Below are 20,164 nucleotides of genomic sequence, written 5' to 3' on the forward strand. Positions count from 1 at the left end.
TCTGTTCAAAAGTAAAAATCTAAAATAAATAGCACATTGCACACACATTCCTCAAAACCCTATTTTGGTTTTTTGCCTCGAATCCTTTATGCAGAGAAGGCAAGCGTGTGCAGCATGTGTACCTACGTTTCCAGCATTTCCCCTGGTGCTTGGGTAATTAGCAAAAGTCTATTGCTGAAGTTGTGTCAAATGTGTGTCCAAGCAACACACTGTGGTCGTTGCAGACATCGAGGTTGCAACGGATGCTGTCAAAGCTACAGCTCCTGATGCAAATTTCTGAAAGGGCCATTAGAGGCAAGCACACATGTCAAAAAGTCGGTGAGGGGGGGGGGGGGGGGCAACTTACCGGTTAAATTCCGCTGCCTCAAAGAATCATGACCGCCTGTGACATCTTTGGGCGATAGTAGCTCCTGGGGTGCTATTAGAAAATAAGATGGATTGTTAGGTACAAATCTTCTAATATTCAGAATTTAAAAAATAACTCGATTGAGTACAGAACCCTCAGATGCGTCTGCTATATAAATGCTTGTGCAGCGAGAGCACATTCAAAAAATGCGACCTCCTGCTGAAAATAACAATGTATGTATACTTTACATGCAGCATTTCTTTGCAGAGCTGGTGGTTGCATATTATCACTGTTCTCGAACTTCCACTTCTAGGGTGCACAACCATGTGTTCTATGTTGAAATAGAACACAGGGCTCTCAAACCAATAAGTGTTTTCATGACAATGTCATACCTACAAGTGTTCATTCTGTTGTTGTTTTTTTCCTGTTTTTATCTCTGTGAGACATATGACAGTTATTTCTTCGCTGTTTTTGTAGCTCGCTTTGTCAAGAAGATGAAAGAGAATACCTTGTCAAGCAACTGTTGGCTTTTTGTCTGCCTCCCAGCATTTGTACTTGTACAGGTGCAAATAAAATGAGTGATTGATTGATTGAACTAACACAAAATGGAAGTGCAGCAGTCTAATTCATTCCCTATAATCAAACAGCAGAATTCACGTTTGAAAACAATACAGGTGCCTTCACTAAGGGAAGAGAAAGGTAAAACGTAGGCTTCAAAAAGCAAACATATTGTAGCCAATGGCGTCATGTCACTTGACCACTCAGCAGACTACTTCCCGCTGCATATGCTTAGCTGTTGGCATAGGCACATAGCCCCCTGCTTCTCTCATTCACCATCCTCTCCCCCTCCCTCTTTGTGTCACACCCTCATGGAGCTTTGGGAAGCAACTTGAAGCCAATATATATTTTGTTGCAAGCTAAAAGCCTTCATCTGTATTATATTTTATGTCCCTCTTTTCTTGCCCAGTTTTCTCGCTAGACTGGCCACGCGACAATCAAATGCAGGCGCACTTACTGCTCCCTCTCTTAAATCTAGGCTCTCTCCGTCATCTCCGCCGGCATGTTGTCGTTAGCGCTCCGAACGCCTCTATCGGCATGCCACAACGGCTTCTCCGCGTGCAATGCGGTAAAGCTGCTTCCCAGATAAGGAGCGGAGAGCAGACGACGTTGCAAAGACTGCCGCCGGCGGCCTTTCCAGCATCTTCTACTGCCTGTTTTGGGTGCCTTCTTGGTCGTGACAGTAAAGTGCGGCGGTCTTAGACTTAGGGCCAGTTGCACCAATGCAGCTTAGCGCAAATCAGAGCTTAGCAGGGAACCTAAGCCGAGTTTTGGTTTTGTTCTGTTGCACCAAACTCACTTATCGCTAAACCTAGCACTAAACCATGCCTATCGTGAGCGCTCAGCATCGGGTACTTCAATTGGTCGTTTCTTAATCCTGGATTTAAAACATGTCGGCTGGTTTGTGGCGGTCTACACGGTGGACCAAATTGGTTGTACAAAGTGTTTTAGGCTACAGCAGCGTGAGAGCCTCAACAGAATAACCTTTGATTGCGACAGATGCAAAATATTATGTGAAGTGTTTATCGACCCGTTTTCAAGTTGACTTTCCACTCTCAGTGTGTGTTAGCCCTAACCGGGGAAGGTATGCAGATGTGGGGCTCACGCACGGCTCACGTCCATCTTCCCATTGATTTTTATTTCAGCGTGCTTATTCGTATGCAGTTATTTGCGCATATCTGTAACGTATTGCTATTTAAAACCTTGTTTATTTTGAGCGCAGCTCTTAGGCACCCGTTTCCGGCTTGAGTGGAGTCGGCGTAACCGCACGGTGCATTATGGGACACTACCCATGATGCAATGCGCAGGGAGGAGGATGAGGGGGAGGGAAGGAAGGAGGAGGAGGGGGAAGAGAAGGAAGGAGGGGAGGAGAGGGGAGCTTGAAGGATGAGGTGAGGGGGAGGTGAAGGAGGATGAGGAGGAGGGGAGGAGTAGCAGGGAGGATGAGTGGGTGAGGAGGAGCAGGGAGAGGGGGTATACCCTCCCCTCAGTACCCTTCCCTCGTCTTCTTTAAGAGCTGTGCTCTAATTCGGCGTTACAGGGTGTTGTAAACGTCAGATTTTTACTTTCAACGCATTTCCTTTTTTCCAATCGGCGCGTTGAATAGCGGCAGTGCACGATCTCGTCGATCATCCGATTGTAGCCCCATTCTTCCGTTCTCATGAAATTGCGGTGAACAACGCATTTAGACAATAATGCAACGAAAAGGCTTTTTTTTTTTTTTAGTGTTGGGACAATTTTTAAGAGAAGTTTCTTTGTCTCCAGAGTAAAATCTCAGCTTCGGAAAACTGTGTCGTTCTACAGTCGAAACTTATCTGGTGACCGCACTTTGTAGCGGCGACAAGAAATCATAACGACTAAGATGCGAGATTTGCTCAGCACTGTATTAGGGCAGGCTGTGGCGGGTGGTGCGAAGAGATGACTGTTCTCATAGACAGAATGTGATGACCTAGTGTGAGTTTTCATACTTCAAAGACCGCCACCGCCTTACGTTCAACTAGGGAGACAGGCAGTGTACTGTGCCACAGCTCACACGCCATGCCCCTCTGGGTACAGATGTTACAACATGTTCTGCAGTACCGTAGAAGCTAATAATCGTTCAGTAATTGTATTTGCACTTCGATATATTTAAATTGTTGTCAAAATTGAATACAATATTTACTTTTATTTTTGGAGTGCACTTTGTTGCAATGCACATAAGTTGTGTGGTGAAGTAGGCATCATGAAAATACCCAGTATTTCTGTTTTCTGGCTGCACTTGGAAATTTTTTATACAAATATGTATGGTTAAATTATCCTTGGCAAGCAACTGGACCCCAGCCCTAGACTCAAGCCTTGCTTATTCCAGCATCTGCTCATCTAATTTCTTAAGGAAATAATTCAGGTACTAACAAAAACATGAAATGCTTATGAAGGCTGATCGGGAATCTGAATGGTTTATTTTGGAAAATCATGTAGGTCATAAATGACCTAAGCTTAATGTGATAATCCTAGTGTTGGTTTTCATGATTGAGATCTGAGGCAGAACAGGTGAAATAGAAAAGAAACTTTGTACAATGTCTAGGTCTAAGGCACAGCTTGTATTTGTTTGCTAAAAGACAGAACTAACAGACACTTAGAAAAACCCTCAACACCTAGGCATAGAAATTAGAACAGCATAATAGAACCAGAGGAATGAAATGCACGACTGCCACAGAAAGATGGAACTTTACCAATCTGGGGAAAATTTACGTAACACTGACTATTTAAAATAAGTGAGAAACCAGACCGTAATGCAGCTTGCTTTTTGAACTAACCTAAAATTAACTATCTTCAATTTTATGAGCTAACAGAATAATGACTGATGCAACACAAAGAAAGTCAGAAGGTCAAGTTACAAGGTTACATGTAAAGACCCCAAGTTAGCAGTCATGCTGCATATGGTAAGTTTTCTTTCTGCAGTGGAGACACAAACAGTCTAATTTCATAGCTGACTGATTCATCACTCTCTGAAGGCTAACAACCCATTTAATTTTGACTTTTATGACCATAATAAGGTCAAAGTAGGAAAGTTTTAACCTACACAAAGATATACCAGGTGTTTCTTTCAAAACTTAACAGATCTGTTTAAAAAGCCGTGAAAGTTACACTTATGCGGTTTGTGCAGATGAGTTATACAGCCAGGGGGATAGAGTATTGGGGCTAATTGTAACGATCAGTCAGCTAATTATTTAAAATTCGTTAATTAACTTTTTAAATAATTAAAAATCGACACATAGTTCCAATTAGAAACTTGCTAAGCGCCATTGAAAACCACTAAATCAACTCTTTTTAGAACATAAAGCATGGGCAGCATTTTACGTCGTTCTGATGAAGCGCTCAATTTGGATGTGCTTCTCGGTTTCGCTTACTTATCCGAGCATACCTCTGCGCCCGCAATCCTGTCCCCTCCCCCTCCCCTCCCCTCCCTCCCTCCCTCCCTCCCTCCCTCCCTCCCTCCCTCCCTCCCTCCTCCTCCTCCTCCTCCCCCGGTAGTCGCGGCGCAAAGCCACTCCCTCGCTTACCTTGTAGCATAGAGGGAAGTTGGGCGCAACTGTGTTGCACGTCTCAGCCACTGTCGAGCAGGACCGTGGGCGCAGAGATGCACTGCAATAACAAATCGAAACCTAGAAACGCGTCCAAATTGAGCGTTTTCATGGAACGCTGTAATATACAGCCCCTGCGTTATATCTTTCGAAAAAGAGTTGATATAGTGGCCTTAGGAGACGCTGAACAAGTTTCTAATTGGAACCACATGTCTATTTTCATTTATTAAAAAGTTAATTAACGAATTTTACTTAATTAGCCAACTGATCGTTACAATTAGCCCCCTATACTATGTTCCCTTGGCCGTATACCTCACCTGCGCAAAACCGCTTTAATGTAACTTTCATTTTTTAAAACAAAGCCACAAAGAGTGTCTTGGTGTAAATGCTATATGTATTCCGTTACCAAGATTGGCTCATGAAGTAAACTAAACAATGAATAAGTATGGTTGGAGCCAGAATGCAGACGTTACGAAGCATCCATGTCGTACGAGGGTGATTAAAAACTTATTTCACTTTGGTCAACTTACACCTTCTGTTGGCTGCACTGTCTTATCGTCACTTTTCATACAAGGTTCTCCAGTCACTGCTGTGCAGGCTTGAATCTGTTAAATCAGTTCAGTTGGGACCGAGGTGCTAGGAAGAATGGCTGTCCCATGCTTAATTTGTACAAGTGAATCAGTCATCGTTCTCGTGATATGAAGGGGTGTCCACTAATTCCATATATATGAATATACCGATATCCATAAAAAAAATTTTGTGCACAGTATTATGGAAATGTAAATGTTTTCTCGCAAAGAAATGCGTTTGAATGGATACAGAAGTTCTATGAAGAATGCACGAGTGGCAGTCAGAAAGGAGCCAATGCCCATCCATTTCGACGACTGAGAATAACGTTGAGACACTTCCGCGAGAGGTGTTGAGACACTTCTGCAAGGCAATGGGGGATCTCCAGAGGAAACTCAAATGCTGAAGATAATCAGAGTATTGTCATCGTCCCCATATCATAGTCAATCATTGGTCTTGAATGGTGCTATTATATTCGAGTTCTCTATTTTGTGACCACACTTGCCTCCAGATGGCTCCAACGTACTAAGAACTACCCCGGGATAGTCGTCGACCTCCGATTGAAGTCAATAATTGGTCTTGAATGGTGCTATGACAACAAAGTTTCCTTTCTAAAGAGCCAACTTGCCTCCAGACATCTCTGCAATGATGAAAACTACCTCGGAATGGTCGTAGTCCTCCTATTGTAGCCAATAATTGGTCTTAGACGGTGCTATGACAACGAAGTTTCCTTTCCGGTGAGCCAACCTGCCTCCAGACGTCTCTGAAATGATGAAAACTACCTCGGAATGGTCGTCGTCCTTCAATTGTAGACAATAATTGATCTTAGATGGTACTATGACAACAAAGTTCCCTTTCCGGTGAGCCAACCTGCCTCCAGACGTCTCTGAAATGATGAAAACTACCTCGGAATGGTCGTCGTCCTCCAATTGTAGCCAATAATTGGTCTTGAACGGTGCTATGACAACGAATTTTGCTATCTGGTGAGCCAACTTGCCTCCAGACGTCTCCAAAGTGCTGAAAACTACCACTGGATGGTCGCTGTCCTTAAAGTGTAAACTGAACTTTGAAAAAAAAAAAATGTGGTCGTTAAAATTATTAAAAATCATTTCACAATTTTGTAATCCTGACATGTTGCAAAGAGACAGATGCTTAAGGAACTATATCATGTAAAATTTACTGAAAGGACAGATATAAGGGCACTGCCATTCTGATTTCAAATGCAGCACTGATAATAGGCACATTCAAGTCCCACTAAGTTTGTGCTTAGGTCTTGCACTTGGGTGTTTGCTGCTCCAAAACAGTGTTTTGGAGCAGCAAATGTGGCCTTTGGAGCGGCCAAGATAGTGTGTTTTGGAGCAGCAAAAGTGGCTTTTGGAGCAGCGAAAACAGTGTTTCGGAGCAGAAAAAGTGACTTTTGGAGCACACATTCTTAGAAAAATAAATATTTGTTTTAAATGCTGGACAAACGAAGGGCACTTTGTGTTGTTTTGTGATGCGACGTGTTTGGGCGGAATTCGCTGCTTGTGTTTTTGCTGCTGAGACATCCCACAAGTATACAGTGCTGTAAGCGTTGCCAAGCAATTCTGAAAAAAAAACAAAAAAAAACACTTGCTTTTGTTTTACTGGTTTTCAACGTGGCAGATCTTTATAAAAAGTAAGCAAACGTAAGACATTAGATTGCAAGCGTCCTGGATGGTGCCTCTCGTGCAATCATGTTCACATGCACGTGAGGGCAACTTCGGCAGGCTTGCACCTAGACGTGCTTCGTCGCATGAGCAGAGACAACGGCTGTTCGACCGAAACCGAAACCATGCCACTCCCCTTTGTTGCCAACTGGTTCCCAAAATAATATACATGTACAAAATGTAACTGTCCAGCATACGACAATAAACAGTCCAGCGGTGCGTGCTTGCCAGGCCGGTGGGCGAGGTACAAGCTAAACACACAAAAAAAAAGGACCTGAGCGTATCGATGCAAGACGTTGCGAGCCAGGGTCAAGAAGTTTTTGGAGCGCTTTGTGCAACGACTGAACTCGAGACAAACAAGCGTGCTGTGCAGGTTCAGCGTGCAGGCATTGCCTTCTTTGCTTTAGGTCACTTCTCATCATCAACATTCTTTCGCGGCAGATTTTTCACGTACCGGGGTCCCTCTCGGGAGAAAGCCCACCGAGAGAAACCTAGGTAATTATTATTTCGACACAGCAGTCATTGAGTTAAAGAGGGATTTTTATAGCAGCGTATGATTTAAACAAGAGCAGGAATGTCGATGCGTTTCAGTTTAGAAAGCATTATATCTGCAGCAAAGTGGGGACGGCAACACACGACGTCGCGCGACGAGAGTTACTTTGTGAGCATTGTGAGCACAAAGTAACTCTTGCCACGTAAAAACGTGGTTTTGTTTCACAGCATGACGGCAAGTCTGGAACCCGACACACTAACGTCGGAGTGTCCGCGCACACGGCCGCATCTATCACTAAAAAATTAAAAAAAAGAAAAAAAGACGCGAGATGAGATTCCCGAGACGACGAGATTGCGAAACGCGAGACGGCGGGAAAAATCATGCAAGACCGCATAGACGATTGATGCAGGGTACTTTGTGCCGGGCAGCGTCTTGTGCCACCTAGCCAACGCATGCTCAATTACGGTTCTCAGTTTAGTTTCGTTTTTGAAAGGCGACCAAGATTGGTCCTTTTGCGCAGGTTTGGCACAGATTAGCCATATTTTGGCGAAATGTAGCAGGATGTAGCAGAGTTAGCCCCTTGGCGCAGAGTTTGGCACAATTGGTGCAGCAATCACATCACTGATGTTGGCAGCGCCGATTCCACAGAAATATTAGTAGTTGCACGGTGTTTACTTGGGGGAAGACCTGTGTTTCGGAATTAGTTCAATTTGAAACAAATGCATAATCGTAAACATATAATTAAAACAGTGCAAACGAGTACAAAGACAAGTAAAAGAAGGCACAGAGACACAGCGCTGACTCACGACTTACTCTCTTTTTCGTCTTCTTAAAACAAATCAACATAAAAAGACGTGAGTCAGCGCTGTATCTGTGTCCCTTCTTCTAATTGTCCTTGTGTTCGTTTGCGCTGTTTTAGTTATGTTTTTTTTATACACCACCGACTAGCTCACCTCAAAACATTACTGCAAATGCAAAAAATTCACCTTTCTTTTTCTCTTTTTTTTTTCGAGATTGATTAGTGCTAAGTGGCGCATTTGGGTAAACATTGAACTGTACTTGCGCTCCGGGAACCTGTAAAAAGGCATGAAAGCAGGAAATAAGCAATCCTATTTTTCCTTCAGTATTTTCTTTTTCTTCTTTCTGTTAAACAAATTATTGTTATTTGCAAAAAACAAAACAAAAAAAAACGGAAGCTTTGCCACAGTTAGCGCATTAACATTGTGTCGTAGTTAGCTGGTGAGGTCAGTAATGTGGAAACGGACGGCGAGCAAACAAATTTCAAGGCGCAATTGCCGCCCCCCTCAAGCACACACACACACAGATGTCCCAAACTTCCGCTGCCGCCGCGCCCGAAACCCATAACTTTTAACAGCCATCACATCTATCGTCGTCTACTCACAAACGCGCAAATCATTCTTTAAAAAAAAAAAAGAAAAGCTACAGTAACAAATGGCCAGGGACTTTTCAGGCATTCCCCCATCTAGTAGTGTTAAAAGTGTTCAGAAGACGTGTATTGTCTTGCGTTGAGATGATGAGGGCAGTGGCATAGGAAAGGGAAGGGTCTTTTTTAATAATATTGTTTACTGGAAATGACTGATTTTCCTGCCCCCTTTTCCTATGCCACCGCATCTAAGCACAAGACAATACAGAGAAAAAATTGTGCACTGCTCTAGTTTTTTTTCTTTCGTCAATAAAAATATTTAACCCTAGAAAAAAAAATTATCGCCAGAACCTTTTTTTTTTTTTTGGGGGGGGGGGGGTGTTGATGTGAGTGGGATGTCCCCGAGTTTTGGAGTGGGTAAAATATTACGAAGTGTCCAGCGTTACGTCCGACGTAACCCAAGTTAAAGGCGGACCAGCAGAAATATTCTTCCGCCTGGCGGAAATTCCTCCTCGCCCTCTTTCTTTCGTGTATTGTAGCACGGCGAGGCGAGGGGAAAGGTCCCCTTTTGCGCCGGCTTCTTCTGAGAGGATAAGCCGAGAAAATCTCCATGCTGAGTGACGGGCGATGGGTGCGGCAGCAGCGACCTCGTGACTTACAGGTAGCTTCAGATCCTATCGCGTAATCTGCCCCGTTTTTCGGCGCTCACCAAGCCTAGCCCCTCGGGTGTAGGTTTTTGCGGAGCTGCAAGGCTGCGCCCGCGCACTCACCGAATTTCAGCTGTCGAAGGTCTTTGGTTTTGCCCGTGGCAAAATAAACACATACTTGAGAGCTGCGATGCATCGCCGCACCCATTGAAGGAACGTTTCATAGATATTCTCGGTTGATCAAGGAGCTCAACACACGTGCGCGAGAAGTGGTGACTTGAATATGCAGGGATGACTTACATCTTTACAAAACATTCCATCTTAAAAAAAACGGCATATCGCGCTCAAAACTGCCTCAAATTAAGATTGATGGAAAAGAAAGCGATGTACCAGGCGCGGGCATCTTTTAGAAGGTCTTTGTTTTCTAGCAACGAGCACAAATATTATGTGCGTAACTTACGCAATATGATGGCCAACGAATGTGCGTGACATTTATATTTACGCATCCCAGCAACCACATGAGGTGAGAAGACAGCAATGGTGTGTGTCGATACTAAAAAGTTTTAGTGGATCGTCTTTAGCTCTTGGATAACCGCACCCTACGACAATATATAAGCTCTAACCTTTCTGTGAGCATTCTTAATCGAGTGCAGCTATCGAAGCGTCTGGTGTTATAGTTCAACGTTGCTTAAATCGGTGCTATAGAACGTGCTGCCACTTTAAAGTATTATTGAGGCATTAAAAATAAAAAATAAATAAATAAAATGTAGCCGATTTTTTTAACATGATACGCGTTTGTAATTTGTCTTTGCAAACACATTTTAGGTATACTGCCACACAGCACGGACAAACTATTGCCGGTCTTTCTAATTTTGTTTTCTAGAAATAAATTATGTTTAGAAAACTGTCAATGCAACTATCCAACCTAAGTGGCAGAGCTCAGTGCTAGACAATACATGTTGCTGGGCAGAAATAGTAAATAGCGCCGATGTCGCGTTCGGGCTAAAAGTGTTACGCAATGCACGCGTACCGCTATAAGTGCGTCCGTACATTTCATCGAACGCCATTTCATCGAACGCCGTTTCATCAAAGCCGTTTCATCGAAGCCGTTTCGTCAAACACCGTTTCATCGAACGCCGTTTCCTCAAACGCCGTTTCAAAGAAGCCGTTTCCTCGAACGCCTTTTCATCGAACAACGTTACAGTGTGTAATATTTAGGAATTTACTTTAATTTTTATACACAACTTCATCTAATTATCTTCTTTTTTTTTCTTTTGTTTCTGTTTTTATATCACTGGGTGCAGTGACGAGATAAGTTCCATCGTGAACATTTCCTGCTTCGAGAAGAAGCCTCCATGAAACAATGACCCCTCTCCATGTCACATAAAACAATTAAAAATGAGGCAAAAACAGAAAGCACGGACACTTAAAAGTGTTCTAAGTGTCTGTCCTTTATTTGCAGCGTCGTGGTTTCAGTCATATATGTATATGAGTAAAGATTTTCAGTAAGTCGCATACCCAATTGTTTTTATTTCTTTTTATGCCAATTGCTTTTATCTTTAGTAATTTGACACCACCTTCAAAACAATTTCACAAGTGACTACCTTAGTCTTAACAAATGCAAGGTGAAACATCTATAAAGCACTGTTATGCCCCTAAACTCGGTACAGAGCCATAACAGAGAAATTTGATGAAACGGCCCTTAGCGATTCGATGAAACGGCGTTCGATGAAATGTCCGTTCATTCGATAAAACGACTTTCTATAAAATGGCGAAAAAGTGAGGTTCAGGCTTGGTCGGAGATAGCTACGGTTACACTCGTACGCTTTTTCAGTTCTATCTCGCATATATAAGCTTCTTGCTCAAATAAACATTGGCATCTGACTTTTCGCTCATCTTGGCCTTTAGCGCGACTGTTAACAAGTTCTAAAACAGTCAACGCAAAAGTGATTTAATTAGCACAGGATTATAGGTTGAGCGAAATATTTACAAAGTTCGAGGTTCCCTGAGTCGTCTTTTGTATTCAATCCGCCCCCCCCCCCCCCCTCACCACCACTTCCTTCCTCTAAATAAACAACGTAGGTTATTTTATGAACCACCACTAATGGAGCGTACTCGCAAAACGTCTATTTGGCGTAAGAAAACGTAAGAAAGGCCTTGTTTAAATGTTCAAGCAATGAACTGGTCTTCTTACTGTGCGTGACACAGCTAGCACGAACACAATATTGACATTTTTACGCAAGGGCCATGCAGAATTTAGTGTAGAACAAATTGATGCCTCGTAAGTTGGTGCCCAACGGAAGCACTCTTTTTACCGAATTGCTTGTTTAAAAATAACAACTTTTCAACCATAAAAATAAAACAAAATAACACCACTTCTTTGGGGGCCACTAAATGTACTGATTCACTCCGTTAGCATTGATTGTGCAGCGGTATGCGTACATTACGCGACACTGTTAGCGCAAACACGACAACGGCGCTTTTTGCTATTTTCCCCAGCAATGTATCGACTCGCACTAAACTCTTCCGCTTAGCTGGGATACTCGCATTAACAGTTTCCTAAACATCATTCAGTTCTAACAAGAAAAAAAAAAGCGGGAAACACCAGCGATTGTTTGTTTGTGCTAACTGCGTGGCGTAGGGTACCTAAACGTTTTTACAATGCTAAATACAATTCTGTGTCACGTTAAAAAAAATTGTCTGCTTTTGCTTTAGTTTCTTTGAGACACACAAATACTTCGAAGTGGCGGCCCGTGGTATGGTACCGATACAAGCAACGTTGAACCATAACACGACACGTTGGACTCGCCAAAAAAAGTTTTAATATTGTCTTTTCCGCTCCATAGCCACACTCGATAAAGAATGTAAAGAGCGAATCTAGCTTACATTTCGTTCTGGGGTACGGACCGTACGGTTATCTAAGTGGCTAAAAGTGACCCACTAAAACTTTCTAAAATTGACATCCACCCTTGATGCCCTCTCACCTCAGGTGGTTGTTGGGAATGTGTAAATATGAATTTCATACATTTTGCTGGCCATCATGTTCCGCGAGTTAGGCACACAACTGGGCATTTTAGTAAATCGTTTTCAAAGGCCCGCTGCCACTTCAGGCGCGTGCTTCAGAGAATGCATCGAAGTGGCAGCGCGAGCTTCCGCTAAATATATGTGGCCTGAAAACATAGACTGCTAAAGTTCTCCAATAATTTATGCTCGCTGCTAGAAAACAGAGAACTTCTAGAAGATTCCCGCGCCTGGTGCATCGTTTTCTTTTCCATCGATCCCAATTTGAGGCAGGTTTGAGCGTGATAAGCCGTTTTTTTAAAGATGGAATGTTTTGTGAAGATGTAAGTCATCCTTACATATTCAAGTCACCACTTCTCGCGCATGTCTTTTGAGCTCCTTGATGAACCAAAAATATCCATGACACGTTGCTTCAATGGGTGCGGGGATGCATCGCAGCTCTCAAGTATGTGTTTATTTTGACACAGGCTAAACAAAAGACCTTCGACAGCTGAAATTCGGTGATTGCAGCTCCGTAAAACCTACACCCGAGAAGCTAGGCTTGGTGAGCGCCAAAAAATGGGGCAGATTACGCGATAGGATCTGAAGCTACCTGTAAGTCACGAGGTCGCTGCTGCCGCACCGATCGCCCGTCGCTCAAAATGGGGATTTTCTCGGCTTATCCTCTCAGAAGAAGCCGGCGCAAAAGGCGACCTTTCCCCTCGCCTCGCCGTGCTACAATACAAGAAAGAAAGAGGGCGAGGAGGACTTTCCGCCAGGCGGAAGAATATTTCTGCTGGTCCGCCTTTAAGTCCAAATCTCCGCCTTTCCCAGGTTCACGGGGGAGAGAGAGGAGGGCGGGGGGGTTAGGTATACGTGTTTCAGTGCTCCGACTGGACGTAATGCTAGCCACAGTGAAAATATTAATAAAAAATTCCCCCCCCCTCCCCCCCCCCGCCACAAACACATACATACACATTGATCACCTGCGTCCGATCCCCGAGGCGTGAGCACCGTTTACTCTCAAGTGCACCACCCAAGGCTAATTATTTCTTTCAATAAAAGCAAAAATATTTGCTTGAAATTAATCTAATTCTGAAACTAGAACCGCCAATATTCCCACTGACTCGTCGAGGCTGCATAAAAGCCGATGTCATTCCCAACACAAAATTGAGAACTTCTACACCACTGCGTTCATAGTTTCCCGCGACAAAATCGCGCCACACGCGGAGTGCAGGTAAATAAGATCCAACAGACTCAACAGCTTCGTGCTAACGAGCGTCCGCGCCTCCGCATGCAATCCGCACTCGGAGTGCGGATAAGAATCCAACACAAACCGCACTCGGAGTGCGGATAAGAATCCAAAATTATTCGCACTCGGAGTGCAGATTAGAATCCACCACGGGGCGCGTTAAGTCCGTGCTCCGGAGCGCGAGAGTTTGATGCTCCTTTCACTAAACGGACAGGAGTTCCACCGGAGACCGACACTCGAGCGCGCTCTTCGTGCACCGAAAATTTCTCGTAGCGCGAGTGACTTCTTCGCGCTCCATGATGTCACGTAAACAAACAAGATGGCTGCGCTGCTTTTGAGACCGTCGAGTCGAGAGGCGTAGCCGGAGCGCTGCCCCTTTTCAGTAGATCAGTGCTTAATCCAGCAGGTAAAAACAATTTGATTTGAAAGCTAAGACAGCAATTAGCGTTCCGAAAAAGGTTTGTTCGTGCATCTCGCATGAAAAAGAAATTCGTCTGTCAAACGGTAGTGTGCCGGTAGCACAGCGACAGAAAAGTTGCAGAGATGAGGAGATTCGGACCGCGCTTTTCCTTTTATAATGCTTAGCCCAGCGAATAAAGATACTTCAATTTGAAAGCCAAAACATCAGCGAGCGTTGAGGAAAAGGTTTGGTCGTGCGTCTTGCCTGAAAACAAATTGATCTCTCGGGCGAAGTGCTGATAGCTCGGCGACAGAACAGTTGTGATGAAAGGACAGTCAGACCGCTGCCCTGCTTAGAATGCTTAGCCCAGCCGCAGCGAATAATGATACATAGATTTAGTGATGGGACGAATCTTTATCCGAATCGAGATTCGGAGCCAAATCTGAAGATTCGGAAATATTCGGAAAAGTAGCCGAATCTCAAGCGATTCGGAAAAGTTCTGAAATATTCAAAGCGTTGCCATGGTTGCCAGATCACGTTGATGAGTGTTTCAACTTTTCGTGATACTAAATTCACTAAATTCTACAAAGTGCACAAAATAATGTTGTAATATAATATCATAGTAATTAATAAAATGCTCCGCTTTGTTTATAATATTTTGGATGTTTGTCGAGAATGGAAACCAGGCATCGTGGGAACATTGGTTTCGGTTCCGGATTACGACCAAAATAGGCATGCTTGGTCCACGTGGAAATACAAGCATACAAGCGCATGTTTTCATCGCCCGAGTGGCCCGGGCGGTTCGGCGACAGTCGGTTGTGGACCAGGGACCTCCGGCGTTGTCGGCGGGGCCATGGCAGTGACAACCGCGGCTGCCCTTCCAGCGAAACGCAAGCACGAAAAGTTCCTCGTGGATCTCGTCAGGCTGGGTGTGGCCACCCCAGCCCGGCGGGATTCAGCGGACGTGCAGCCGGTGCAGCGGCGGGTCGACGGAGCGAGCTGATGTTTACGTGAAGATCAAGTTCTCGTACTCCGGGGTTACCAGAGACGTCGACCGCGCTCGTCCGAGGTTCGCAGCAGTCCCCCCCCCCCCCCTCCCCCCCCCCCCCCCCCCCCCCCCCACAAGAGATTGATGCCGTACGTGCGGTTCGGCAGGAACACATCTCATGCCCATAATTACGGTCATAGTAGCACCAGCAGCACACACCACACATATGTAAGTATGTTCGATTCGATTATCTTTAACGTGTGTCCACTGCGGTATTGTTATCGAAACACGGGAAACAATCTAAAAGTCCTTGCGCCATACTATGTACGGTGGAAGGAGTATTTGTACCTTTCTAGTTAATGATATCTTAATTAGTGTTTGTTCCTGAACAATAAAGTTGGGTTAGACACCCCTATGTTGTTTCTTTTTCATCAAATAAAGTTCAAGTATACAATACTTGCTGCCGAGAGGGAGAAACGACAGTGCCAGTGTGACGTTTTTCTTCGCCGGTGCCGTATGCGGTCGAAGCTGGGACGAGCAACACTTTTCATCGCTCTCGCGTCTTACGCAGCTAGCTCTAGAAAAGGAGACGAATCATTTCCTTGCCTGAATATATTTATTGCGCGTTGCGCCACATTATGTATAATACACAGCATTTCGCTACATTTTACCGATCCCCTCGAAACCGCACAGAAACCAAAACCGTGCATTTGTTAGGCCTACGCCAACCACACCGATCAGCTCAGCTGGACCTGGGCGCGTGCCAGGATTTAGAATGACAGTACAGTACATACCATAAGTTGAAGTAAGCAAGACGAAATCTGAAACACAACTGACCGCATTCGCGAGGTTTACGACAAGGTTCATAGTGCCGTCTGCAACCAGCGACGAACCTGACGAATCTCCGAATCAGCCGAATATTCGTCGCGGGAAGTTCGGAAATTTCCGAATCCGAATCTCCAGTGATTCGTCCCATCACTACTTAGATTGGAAAGCCGAAACACCTGTTAGCGTTGCGTAAAGGTTTGCTCCATGCATACCGCCTAAAAACGAATTGACGTGCAATTGAACAACGGTGCGCCGGTATCGGCGTGCTTCCGTCTCGCTGCGAGACGGAACCGACGGAACCAGGGAATCTGACAAATTTGGGGGTTTCCTGCGTCGACGAGCCGGTTCAAGAATGTTTTCTTTAATTGAAATCGTAACAGCATGCATGGTCAATAGGGAGTATTCACTGGACGCCATATTTGAGGGCGATGTCGAGAGCGCATGCTCGGAAAGAGCTCACGTTAATAGGCTCCTAAGACCGGCAATCTTGATGGTGCGAAACGCACGTGGCGAAAGAACTATGGAAGCACGCCGTCAGCACAGGCTCAGCTCAGCAGTCGCGCACATAGCTATGGCCGCCAGTGAATACTCCCTATAAATACAGGGTGAAACAAGGAGACACCAGGCTCTTTAAATCGACCGGAAAATTCGGTTTCTTAATCTATCGCGCTACGACTTTGTGCAGCGTTGCCCACAGATGGTGCACTTTTTTTGTAAAATTTGCAAAAAGCGAACTTACCTGAGGAAAAAGTAAACAAAGAAAAAGGCTTAGCTCCTATGGAAACGCAGCGACGCCACCGGTCTTCAAACAACACGGCGCCGTTTCGCACGGGTCACAAGAGATGGCGCAACGAACGCCGCCAACGAACGAGCATACGGCGCCGAGAGCCAGCGCCTCAAGCAGACAATCGTTTCGACTCAAAAGCGGAGCGCGTTCCGCGGGCGGGAACAATCGCAGAAATAAAAACAAGCGCGGTAACAACAAGGAACCGCAGTTCCTGTCTGCGTCGTCTGCTCGTTCGTTGGCGGCAGTTGGCGTCACGACCGCTTGCGCCATCTCTTGTGGCCCGTGCGAAACGGCACCGTGTTGTTTGCAGACCGGTGGCTACGCTGCGTTTCCATAGGAGCTAAGGCTTTTTCTTTCTTTACTTTTTCTTCAGGTAAGTTCGCTCTTTTCAAATTTTACAAAAAAAATGCACCATCTGTGGGCAACGCTGCACGAAGTCGTAGCACGATAGGTTAATAGCGAGTTCGTTTCACGGCACTCGTGCCCACGCGTGCCCACTCGCAGCAAGGAACGGGTTCGTTTCGGCCGGCGCTCCACGAGTGGTTGCACTCTCCGAGTTCGTTTCATCGCTGACACCCCACGCGTGCATGCGCTCGCTGCACCGAGAAAATCGGGAGTGCGCCAAAATGCAATCCCGTCATGCCTCGCTCCGGCGGGGCCGGCGAGGAGCGGGAGCAGACGACGAGGGTTCGTCTGCTACGATATGTGGCGGAACCGAACGGAAAAAAAAAGAGGCGAGAAACAGACGCACAGTGCTGTCTGTTTCTCGCCTCTTTGTCCCCGTTTTTTGAGCGCTAAAATGTATTCCAAAAGCGCACTGTGCTGTCTGTTTCTCGCCTCTTTGTCCCTGTTTTTTGAGCGCTAAAATGTATTCCAAATTCTAAAACCAACTAGCCCAACAATCTACTCTACGGAAAAAAAAAGTAGATTTTCTGATAGAAATCATGTCCCGCGGGCAACGAAATCAAACGCGAACTTGAATTGTGAGCGCCTGCTATTTCACGAAGGAAGCAATTGACAACCCGTGATTCATTTGCAGGTTTTAAATCACTCTGTTGCCGTACAAACGCTGAAATATACCAGTGTGTAAAGAAATGCTCAGAACACGCAACAGCGGCCCTCGAGATTTCTACCACCATCCGTGTGCGGGTGAAAAATTGAACATTTGTTGATAAAACTCCCCCTATGACTACCCAATAAGCATCAGAGAAAGCTAAAGATGGTGACTTTACCCGAGGATTGGGCAACATCATCATGTTTAACATTTACCTAAGCAGCTAACTTGCCCCGTCGTATTTTGTTCGAGAAAGCTCTCGTTCTCGACGCCCTCACCAAAGCTAATATCTAATCCACCTATAGTGACGATTTAAATCGAAAATCCCAGTTTTGCTGGATATTCTAACAGGCTAGTTTTAAGCCGTACCCTTTCAGTGGTTCACACATAATACCATGCTCAAACGGATCAAGCTTCTGCTCGGACAGCATCATTAGTTTTCTTCAGTGTAAACGGTTTTAAGAATTGAAAGATCGCAACCAGCTGCTTTGTAGACAGCTGGTTGCGGAAATTTACGCCGTCTGTAACTAGCTCTACGGCAGCCGAGCTGCTTGAAGACATCGCAACTATAAACTACAGGCTGCAGTTGCCAACGTTAGTAGATAAACGTTGGTAGCAACTGCATTCTCGCATTCCCACGCATCACTCAGAACCTCTATGCTCGGAACAGAAAGGCGCTAGTTTCGGTTCGAGGTCGGTGCCTTTTCTACAACATAGATGGCGGCAGCATCAGTCTTCTGCACTCGGTGCATTTGGCAAGTTCGTTTGAGTCCAGTTTTCCGTGCAACACTCTGTGAGTGCGATGCATTCTGGGAGAGAACTCGAACGGTGCCAGTGCGTGCGAAACGAACTCGCTATAAGATACCGAATTTTTCAATTAATTTAAAGAGCCTGGCGTCTCTTTGTTTCACCCTGTAGATCGGCCAAGGTAACCTTCCAGATATGTGCACGAAACGAGTCTTAAAACCTTTCAGGAATATTGAAACGTTCGTAGAAACTTCATACGTTGCAGTCTCTTTTGCTTTAGAGTCTGCGGCTCCACACGGGCCTAATTATTTATCTTCGAAATATTTTCGGCTTCTGCCACCCGTATTCACGGTCGGAAGGAGCTTACTCGATCTACCGATCTAACTCTAGAGTAAAGGTGGTTATCGAAAACCTACCCGCGTCCAGCGTTTCTCTATTTTTGTTGTCACGTGACATAATCGGCCAGTGTAACTGGGATCCATTCGAGTAGGTTTGGAACGCAGCCTCGGTGTATCGCGCTCTTGTACGCTATGCGCCGTTTAGTTGCTGCGCCCGGAGTATGAAACTCGGAGCGTCGGAGTAGGAGTAAAGAAGCGCCGACTTAACGCGCCCCCTATCCGCACTCGGAGGGCGAATAGGGACAGCCTGGATGGACTGGCTCGAGTTATCTATTCGGACGTGACACGCCCGGCGGCGATGCTCTAAGCTCGTCTCTGTCATTTCGGCATGCGTCTCACTTCAAACTTTGAATCTACAACGAAAACTAGCTGGATATCCCTTCAAATATGTTCAATCAACACGCTATCGAATCAATTTAAAAGAGAAACACTTGCTTACCGGCGGTTAGCGTTTCCCGAAGGTGCTCCGGCAGCCGTGCACAACCTACGGTCGTTGACTAGACGCAGCGTCCATCAGCGTCTCCCAGATATCGTTTGTTACTCTTGACAAAGTACCTGTAAAAGAAAAAAGAAAAAAAACGTAAAGGAATCGGTTTAAACGTAGAAATGAACGCAAACCACACAGCGACGTCGACGACGGCGCGGTCCCCATTCGTACGCCAGACTGTGCCAGACCATCTGGAACTACGGAGCAAGTGGTGGTCACAAACGCAAAACTTTAAATGCTCTTTTTTTTTTCTTTTTTACTTTTTCTTTTACACGTCGTATAAACAAAGGCTTTTTTTTAACGCGCCTGCGAGAATATTTTTGGAGTGACCGCTTTTGTGCAAAATTGTTTTGGTGCTACTGTAAATTCTGAATACTTTTGGTTTCGGTTTCGGAAACCAGGTGGAGAAAAAAAAAAAAATAACGCTTTCGGAAACACTAGTAATAGAGAGTTTTAGTAGATCGTTCCGATACCTCCGATAGCCCCGATAACGATACTATGCATGCTCAAGGGAGGCGGTGGCGGAGTATCGGGTATCGTTATCGGAGTCATGGGAACGATCTACTAAAACTCTCTAGTATTTCTGGAATCGTGATTTGAAAGGGAGATTGGAAATGACGCTTTCTTTTGTTTTAGTACAAACTCTGCCTTTATTTTTTTATTTGTGCTTTTTTTAACAATTGTGCTATCCCTTCGTCGCGTAGTACAAACTGTGCCTGCATTTATTTATTTTTGTGCATTTTTGTGCAAAATTTATTGTTTTTTTTATGCTATGGCTTCGTCACATTTTCCAAAATAAATATTTGTAGCACTTCAACAACGAATATAAATGAATTAATGAAAATGGGTAAATATAAAGACGAGCTACTCTAATTCACAGCAGTGTTGCGGAGTTGCCACTCCGGAGTTGGAATGATTCCGGAATCATTCCGCATTTTCGCGACCCCGGAATGGAATGGGAATGGAATGGCGGCAGC

The 20,164-nt window shown here is 44.9% G+C and overlaps 1 long non-coding RNA gene across 1 annotated transcript; it reads right to left on the minus strand.

Annotated features, from left to right (window-relative positions):
• Window positions 1-362: 362 nt before the first annotated feature.
• Window positions 363-19,312, minus strand: LOC120837844. The gene is made up of 3 exons (XR_005714995.2): window positions 19,140-19,312; window positions 4,447-4,528; window positions 363-418 (listed from the first exon to the last, which is right to left on the minus strand). It is a non-coding gene; the product is annotated as an uncharacterized LOC120837844 (long non-coding RNA).
• Window positions 19,313-20,164: the final 852 nt, after the last annotated feature.

The sequence above is a fragment of the Ixodes scapularis genome, unplaced genomic scaffold, assembly GCF_016920785.2.
Source record: "Ixodes scapularis isolate PalLabHiFi unplaced genomic scaffold, ASM1692078v2 PGA_scaffold8__174_contigs__length_109621045, whole genome shotgun sequence".
In the NCBI taxonomy this organism is placed as follows: Eukaryota; Metazoa; Arthropoda; class Arachnida; order Ixodida; family Ixodidae; genus Ixodes; species Ixodes scapularis.